Source organism: Poecilia formosa, unplaced genomic scaffold (assembly GCF_000485575.1).
Source record: "Poecilia formosa unplaced genomic scaffold, Poecilia_formosa-5.1.2 Scaffold273, whole genome shotgun sequence".
NCBI classification, from domain to species: domain Eukaryota; kingdom Metazoa; phylum Chordata; class Actinopteri; order Cyprinodontiformes; family Poeciliidae; genus Poecilia; species Poecilia formosa.
The window spans coordinates 59344-68673 of NW_006800212.1; positions in this window are offsets into that span (position 1 = coordinate 59344).

The following is a 9330-nucleotide window of genomic DNA, read 5'->3' on the forward strand; positions in this document are numbered from 1 at the left end:
TATATATATATATATGTTTTTTTTTGTTTTGTTTTTTTTTTTTACCTTAAAGTATTTCTTTCACTGTTATCTGTTTGACATGCAAATGTATATGCTTCAGCAATCCCGTTCCAAAATTATAATTTTTTTGCTGGTGTGAATTTTTACATGTAAAGATAATTGCACATTCGGTTCTATTTATGGCATACGGTCAACTACTTATTATTTACTTTATACACTTTCTTGTTTTTCGAGTATTTTGTGTTAACATGCAAACCAGACAAAACAGCCAGCCAAATTTGCAGACAGACTCTTGGGCTAATCTCCCGGTTCCACATCAGATGAGAAGATTTGAAGAACAAACTGGGTCTTTCCAAATGGTTTGAGTGTCTTGTGCAAGCTTTGGGGTAATGAGTCTTTTGCTAATGGATCCGGAACCTAGCAATTTTGGTGGCTTTAACAGTCCTTTTAAAACACACAGGCCATAAAAGGATAAGCTTTGTAGTGTTTCATGTCATTGTGGGTGAAATAATGTTTTGGAGAATTCCCTGTGTTTCCTTGAACACATTATGAAAGTGGTTGCAATTTAAAACTTCCAGTACTTCTACAACCACGTCTTGGCAGCTCGGCATATTTGTCTCACACTGAGTCACACACATAAACACACGCGCACACACACGCATACATACAGCAAGAGCTTAGCTCATCTTCAAGTTTACATTCGGAGTCTTTGTTCCTCACGAGAAGATGGGAAAGCATCTCAAACATTTACCTTACAGTTACTTGCAAAAGTTCTGAAAGTCCCGTCCTTTAGTTTACATTTTGCTTCCAAAGAGTCAAGCTTTTTTTTTTTTTTGTCTTTTAATCTATTTTATCGTTTTGTGAACTAGAAAAAGAAAACAGTCTCTCTTTTCAGAAGACAGTCAAAACGACAGGCTAAACTAGATCAACAGAAATACACTAAAAATTGTATTTTTTATCAAAACAAATCAATTTTCACAGTCACATTGTGAAGAGGTGTTTGCTGCTGAGAACAGTGGAACTACATCAAGTGTTTTGTGAAGGACTGCAATGCGTTTTATCTTACTCGTGGGTTGAGATGACCCATTTTGATTGGTTTAGAGGGCTTGGCCCAGGTTGCTGTTGATGAAAGAACTGCTTCTACTTCCAAGTTTTTGAGAAAGTCATTAAAACTGTTAAACGACACCATGTTCTTGTGACGACATCAGCCGAGAACCAAAGACGGCAGCCACCTGAAGTCTTTGATGAACATGTGAAGGGTGGAGTCGCCTTTTTTCCTTGCAGTTCAAAATGTGCCAGTTCTTGCGTCTGCGAGTGGTCATCAGACAGCGCTCTTTCAAATTATGTCATGAATCCAAAAGCTCTATGATTAGCAGCATTCACAAAACATGTACGCTTTGCGAAGGAGCAGTCATATCGTCCTCATCATCATGACCCAGTGCAGATACCTTTTTTGGGCCTCCAAAGACAAATAATCGTCAATCTTCCCTTAAGTTGAATGCTATTACTATAACAGACCTAAGTTAACCATCTTAAAAGATAATGAAATCATATGAAAATAGTGAAAGCTGATATAGATAAAAACGTAGCCAAAGTCCAGAGAAAAACTGACCGACATGCAGAAAATGAGGGAATGTTGGTCAGTGTCGGTTACAGTCAGAATACTACTAATATTCAGTAAACGTAAGTAGTAATAACAATAACATAAAATAAACATCTGATATTTTGCTTGCTGCAGTTCATTCCAACAGTGACACTCAGCATAACATCGACATGAACTTATTTCTGACGGCCTCACCCAGGTTTACAAAACCTTCAGCTGATGGAGCCTCCATCCTACTTTCTGATTAAGTCAGCAAATAATAATTTATTCATTTAAAGGGACTCATTACTTTATGCAGGTGATTGGTCTCATAGCCCAATACTGTCAGACAATTAGTATTATTATGGGGTAAAAAAAAAAAGAGAGAGAGACTGGCATGTCAGGGCAAAAGTAACTTGCTCTGTTCGTTTTTTTAACAGCACACCGTAAATTTCACGCCTGTCATTCCTCACATACATAACATAAGCACAAATGCTAAAGTTCATGGCAAGACACACAGTATATCAGCAGCTTGAAGACACTCTCCTTTGTGATGAATGCTGTCATCCTCTGTGTTCATATAAAAAGCTTATGTGGTGGAAAGCATTAGTCACCAAATTTAGTCCCTGTGAGTTTGCCACAAAATCAAAGTTAAAGTCTTTCTTGATTAATGATCACAGTCGTTTGTAAATTAATAAAAACCCTAATATGACCTTAACTTTTGGAACGTGGGGCTTTAATTAAAAGTTTAATATAGTTTAAAACACACTTTGGTCTTTAAAGAATCCTTCTTTTCAATACTTTAAAAAGAAACAATATAATTTGAACCTCAAGAATCCCTTCTTAGAAAAAAAAAAACTTTCTGAAGAGACTACTTGAAAACTCTTGGATTAAAATCATAGAGCTTATTTAATTTTTTTTTATTTTTTTTTTACGACTTTTTCTTCACGGCATAAATCAGCTACACAGAAAATTTAATTTGTGGTGGATGACTTATGGAATGACAACAGAATGCTGAAGCAGCTTTTGAAGCCTGAGGTTGGAGCCACTCATGTTTCTTTAGGCACAGCCAGGCCTGCATGCACGCGTGTGCTTCAAACCCCGTGGGTGTGTGAAACGTACTCGAGAGGGGCTCCTAAGTCACAATTACTTTCTTAATCTTCTACTTAATGTACACTTCATTGGCTTGTTTACCTCACGTCTGGTGTAATTACAGGAAGACAGCTTTGTTTCCCTCTTGTGTCGACAGTGCCAGCATTAAAATCCCGCGCTGGCAGCTTCAAGCAGCCGACTGCATTACAGCTTCTAACATGATGTGTGGGCTGAGATCATGATATGTGGTTTGAAACTGTGATGTGTGGTTTTGAACGGCTGCACGAAATATGCCCCGTCTTCTGTGACAGTGTGGCAAACACAGGCCTACTTTGCATGTTTTTCCTCTCTTTCCCCTGATAAATCATCTCACCGAGTGATAGGAGGAAGGATGTGGAGGAAAACACGGGACGGTATGTATCCAAACTGATTTGATTTCAGCTGAGAATCTGCGAACAGTCCACGTAAAAGCCTCACAAAGTTACATCTGATTCAAAAAAGCGCAGGCTGACAGCGCAAAATGGAGAGACAGGCCTTGCTTTTATGTGCTTTTGCTTGCGATCTTGTTTTAAATGATACAAAAAGAAACTGTCATCATCTGCATGATATGTAAGTCAATACATAACTGTGTGTCTGGTTTAAATAAATTGGGAATCTCCGAGTAGAAATACATGAGCGGATTTAATTGGCTCATTGTTTTTCCTTCTGGTTTGGAGGATTTCCTTAAGAGATTCCTTGAGATCAGATCCGCATTTGGTTCTGAAAACAGCAAGCCTTTGGAAACAAAATCTTTTGTTTTCGTTAATGTCTTTCACTCTTGGCTCCAAATTTTGATTATTTTTATTTGACTAAATACTTCTTTCTGTTTGCCTTTGCTTTTTCTTTTCCTTTTGTTTTGATTCTCTCTTCCAAAGTGCTAAAATATTATTTCTGCCGCAGAGAGAGCAAGCCATAGATCAGAACTGAGATGCGCCATCAGTCAGACGAGGAGCACAGTTTCACAGGCAGAGATGCATACACAGTAAAAATGCACCGAATGGCAAAAACACACATTAATACTTAGAGATAAGATGAGTGGTATTTAGAACTGATTATAACTTCACCTACCTTCATAAAATCCTCAGTGCATAATACTGCTATTATTATATTTCACTGTGGGTGTGCTATGTTGTTTTTGTGCCAAGCAACTTATCTGGAACCAGAAATTATACTTTGCTTTCATTGCACCATAACACAACTCCTTAATGCTTTGCACTCTTCCTCTATCAACTGATAAAACTCATATTCAGTCAAAGTGTGTGTTCAGTTTACACCGTAAGCTTTGCACTTTCTCAATTTATTGCCATTTATCTCTCTTCCACCTCAGATTTTTCAGCTATTTTCACAAGGCGCTTGTGATCCACATTGAATATATTTTTGCACAGAACAAACTAGCATTGTTTGAGCAGCTGTCCCCAACGTCTACTCTTCCCTAAACTGCTGTCCAGACATTTGCTCCTTCAGAATGTCCCAACAAGCAGCCGGAGTTGATCTTGGCCAGGGAAACGGAAGGGGAAGTAATATTAAAAGTCCTTGGTTGTGCTGCAGAGAGCGGCTCCTTCATGGAGCTGAAAAGGTGACAGACATTCAGAGATTTTGGCTTTATGAAAACTAAAACACTGTTAAATCAAACATCGACAAACAAGACACTGGAATTGAAAGAAAAAAAAAAAGAGAAACGGCGGCATTGAGAAATTTATGACGATGCTCTCATTTTATACTGCAGCTTTTTTTTGGATGAGACAAGTTTTCAGTGGCGCTGTACCAAGATCAGAGTGGGACTCTTTGTCAGCCGTGGAGTTTCATGTCTCCGACCGCCCCGCTTCAGATAACACATACTGTTATTATTAGAATTATGTAGTCATAATCTTACATGTTAAGTCTATAATAGCCGACTTTTCTGTAAAGCCTTCAAATTCACTGTATTTTTCAAAAACATTTCCAATTCGTCGCAAGTAAGTGTTGCTTCACAACTTATGTTTAATTCTACACGGGTGCACGTCTCCAAAAATATCCTTTTCAACAATCTTTCTTGGTTAGCAGCTAACGTGACACATCTTCAAAATATTAGTAACCAGTTAGCTAATTTTAAAGCTAAATCTGAATCACATGTTGCTTTAGACACTTAATACTGATAATGATCAGAAAAAGAAGACTCCAACTTGTACTTGAGAAGCTGCACTTGAACCTGACAGCATCGTCATAAGTTTTTCAATGATACTGTTTCATTTTTTTTTTTTTTTGATGACAATGTTTCAATACAAAATCTCTTTTCAATGTCTATGTAAGCTGTCACCATTTTAGCTCTATTTTCTTTCAAGTCCAGCTCTACGGCTGTTTAACCTGCTGTTCCTGCCTGGGCTTCAGAAAGCACAGATTTTACTTTGAGTTCTGTGAATATTTACCCGATTCAGCCACACTTGATTAACTTTTGTGTCCAATAAAGATGAAGATCTTTCATACCAGCATCATGACATTCAAGTTCTTCCCGTGTAAATTATTCTAATGTCTAATATTCTGCAGTTAAAGAAGAAAATACTTCAATTCACTGCCTCACGCTGTTGATGTTTATTCTGTTTTCTATGTTTTGTGAAGTAATCGCTCATGAGATCCATCAGCAGCATGCAAGTGACAACCACTGCTTGTCAATGCTGAAAAGCTAACATGAGCTCCATAAGTTGGCTTGTCTGCCAGAGCTATGGGAGTGGGGCTAAATAAGCTGCAGATATATGGCCCATCAGCATCTGACTAAGGTACAAGTCTTTGTGGGAAATATGTTATGTTTTATAAAAGCTGAAATCATAATTCAAACTTGTAAAACACTTAAACTCCAGTGAGCCATGCGCTCACTGTGTCCAGAGCTTCAGCAATATGGGAGTAATTCATGGTTCTAACAAAATCCATATGTCTGCTTGGCTGGTTGGGTTTGACAGCAGAGCTCCCGGCTCACTGACGCTTCAGCTGAGGGTGCTGCGCCGCTCTTCCCTTGGCTCCGCTGCTGCTGGTTGAACAACTTCTCTCCACAATTATTGGCTTTATTAGGTCATCACGGATGAGCTGGTGAATGTTTGTGATGTTCTCATCTCATCTGTCCTGCTCTTGTCTTCTTGGCTCTGGAACTGTGACTACTTGTCCTCTCAGACAGGCTGGTGCTCGTCTTTCCTTTAACTGCTGTCAAATCACATGACTGCGACAGTGTGACGGCCAGCTTTTTCCAGCACCCACAGCCGTGCTTGCCAGCACCCAGAAACCACCGGAAATAAGTTGACTTGCATCAACATCACATGTGTCTTCCTTTCCATTACCAATCCAAAAAACACACTGGGACTTTCTTCTTTTAGGACATCAGTCGTGTCGCGTGTGTGCGAGTCTTAGGTTGCACAAGTTTAACATGGTAGCTTGACACTCGTTTTTGATTATTTCATTACAAGGATTAACTTGCCGTCTTTACATCCCTTTTCTGCTGGGTTTGGCTTTACGGCTCACAATGGTTAAATGCCCCTAAATTGATATGATATGTTCCAGAAAGGGTGTGTGGAAAGAAAGTGAGCACCAGGCAGGCAGAAGTGACACTGCAGCTATCAAAGAGTGATGACATCAAGCTAAATTTGAGCATCACTGCACAACGTTAATGGCCTCTCAAGATGAAAGCATCAATAGCAAAGTTTCCAGATCCAGTTTGAGCTCATAAGATGAAGATTAATGTGAGGATTTGCTTAGAAAAGTCTGAGTCACAGTAGTGACCAGCGCTATGTGGCCAGCACCATTTGGAGGGATTCAAATGCTCTCTGTGACAAGCGCAGGCTGTCTGTAGTTTGACTACAGTGATAAATGACCACTATGGACAAAACGTGATAGAGAAATGAATGTTGTATTTTCTGTTCTGGCTCTGCTAACAATGTTACTCTGATGGATGCAGACATCTTTCAACAACAATGCAATTAAAAAGCCTACTTTGAAGTGTAAGTAATTTTTTCCTGTTTCTAAAGACAACCTGCCATGTTTTACTCACGTGGTTGTGACTGCACTAATGTAGTATAATTGCCAAAATGTCATTCAAACCACTTACATTTTTCTAGCAAATCTACAGTTAGTTTCTCAATAACATGTTGCTTGACCTTAAGTAAATCTGAGCCTAAGCGTGTCAACTCCATCCTTTCCTGTGTTGCCAATAAGCAGCCAAACATCCACTGCTAATGTTGCAGCTACATGCGCTAAATATGCCTCTTATAAATGTGACATTCTCAAAGCTCTTTCTGTGTCAGCATTGTGTTTTAAAATGACTTATTTTAAAAATTTGAATTAAACACCTGATATAATTAATTTATATGTCATAGTTTTAAGATGTTAAGATTTTCTAGTGCTTGAAAAGTATATTTTGCACAAGTCAGGTGTTTCCCATTGAACCCTAACATATGAGCTCTCTGACTCATCTCATAAACTCCTCGTAAATAATCTCAGACTTACTTGCTTCTTACTCTTCCCATCCACGTTGACGTCCTTCCCAAGCCCCTTTTCCTCTTCACCTGTCTTTCAGCAACAGGCTTTCATTTCACACATCAAAGTCTGCATGATCTTTCCCAAAGACGTAAACTTCGAAAACGACACCAGCGACTTCTAGGAAGAGAAGAGCATTAAGTGAAAGTCAGCCTTCAGACTGGAAGTGATGACTGATTCCATAAAACGCTGTAGTTTTAATACCTTCAGGTGGTTTGGGATTATCCCGGCGTTTTGCCGAATTCTTAAACATTTTTCATTAGTGACGTGTGTCAACAGGCTTCGGTGTGTGTGCGTGTGTGTGTGTGTGTGTGTGTGTGTGCTGTCATTAATGAAAACTACTGCTTGCTGACAAATAGCCAGGTGTGTTAACAGTGTAAAAGTTTTGAGGAGAGTTTCATGTCTGTGTTTTCCTTACAGGTATGTGTTGCTTGGCAGAGAAAGATCTTGAGGAGCAAGTGCCGGGGTGCATGTGTTAATGTAATTCTAACTACTAGATCTTTGCGAAATGTTGTGCTAAAATCCTGTCGACCAGGAAAACAAGTCCTCCTCAGTTTTTAGTTGTTAAAGCTTTTTACAGATCAATTTTACATTATGTCAGAAATGACTATGCCCCAGTTGGAATCTCTATGCTACTTAAATACATGTGTGTGTATGCCCCCTCCATTTTCAATTTAATAACTACGAGCTTTTTCAAATGGCTTCTCATATAAATCTGGCTAGATTATTTGACCACTCTTTTTTTTGTATAATTGGTCGTTCAATGTTTCTTTGGACAAACACAACTTTTCGACAGTCGCTACATATTTCGAAAAGTGACTTTTGGGGCTTTGGGAAAGCACGTTTTGACGGGCTTAATGCAGGTCCATCAATACTTCCATTTTTGATGCAGGTTGTGTTTTGACCCAGTTGTGTTCAAATGTTAAACATCTGACCCAAACCTTTTGTCATATCCACTGGGTTGTGTGCTGGGAATATTTTTTCCTACCTTCTCTCTGCAGGAGGACACAGGCACTGTGGCATCCAGCTGATTCCAATCAGGAGCAATCAGGAGGCGCTTTTAGAGGAGCCGGTTCCCAGAAACAGATCGCTCTCTCACCTGAAGCGGTTACCCATGTCCAGCATTGCACTTATTTGTCCTTTCTTTTCCCACCATGCAATGTTTCCCTTAATGTTCTCTCCCTGGAAATCCTATCTCAAACTCAGTAGGTGAACTCACCTTTTCCCTGGATTCTCTTCATCACAGAGATTTGCCCATCTTCTTCCTCAGCTCTGCTCACATTTGTCCTTCTGCAAACTCTTTCCCTCCAGCGTGGAACCAGACTGGTTTCCTTCATCTGTCATCGCTCCTCCAGGCTCTTCCACTTCCAGACAATAAAGGAACCTTCTTTCTTATCTCTGCTGTGTGATTGCTGCCTGCTTCAGACTCTGACTGCCAGACATGACACTTTTACACGGTGATGAAAACCCAGGCTTTTGTCTTCAGAAGAAAGAAAGAAATTTGATTAGGGTGTTCAGAAATAACAAACCATGACATTATGCCAACAAAAAACAGAAGTCTCTGCTCCAAATTTGACACCATTAAGGCTGGCTGAAACTCGCTGGTACTTACATGGACAAGCCAAATCACATTTGGAGAAACATTTTATGGTCAGACAAAACAAAGGTTGAGTTGTTTGGCAGTAATGACAAAAAGTATGTTAGGAGGAGTCAAGTATATGTGCTTATTATTCTTTGGGTGCATGTGAACCTAGTTTTCTGTTCCAATATCTTGCTTTTTGCACGGATGTTTGATACTTCATACCCTCCGTGCAAAAACACTTCTGGGGCACAATTTATTTCTCCAAACCATCAGGGATTTTGTCAGCTTTCTCTAATTGAACACAACCAAAAATGGTACGGAACCTTCCAATTATCAAGTTATTATTATCTTTTTTCCCCAAGGAGAAAGTGATCATGTCTATGTTTTTAGTTTTTCATGCATACCAAGTCCTTTGGGAAAGCAGTCGGAAAATAGGATCATGGGTACCTCAAGTGCAAAAACAGCTGCCTGTGGAGATAGACTCATAATCCACAAGTGAACCTTTTTCCCTTCATGTTGATAATGATGGTTAAAATGT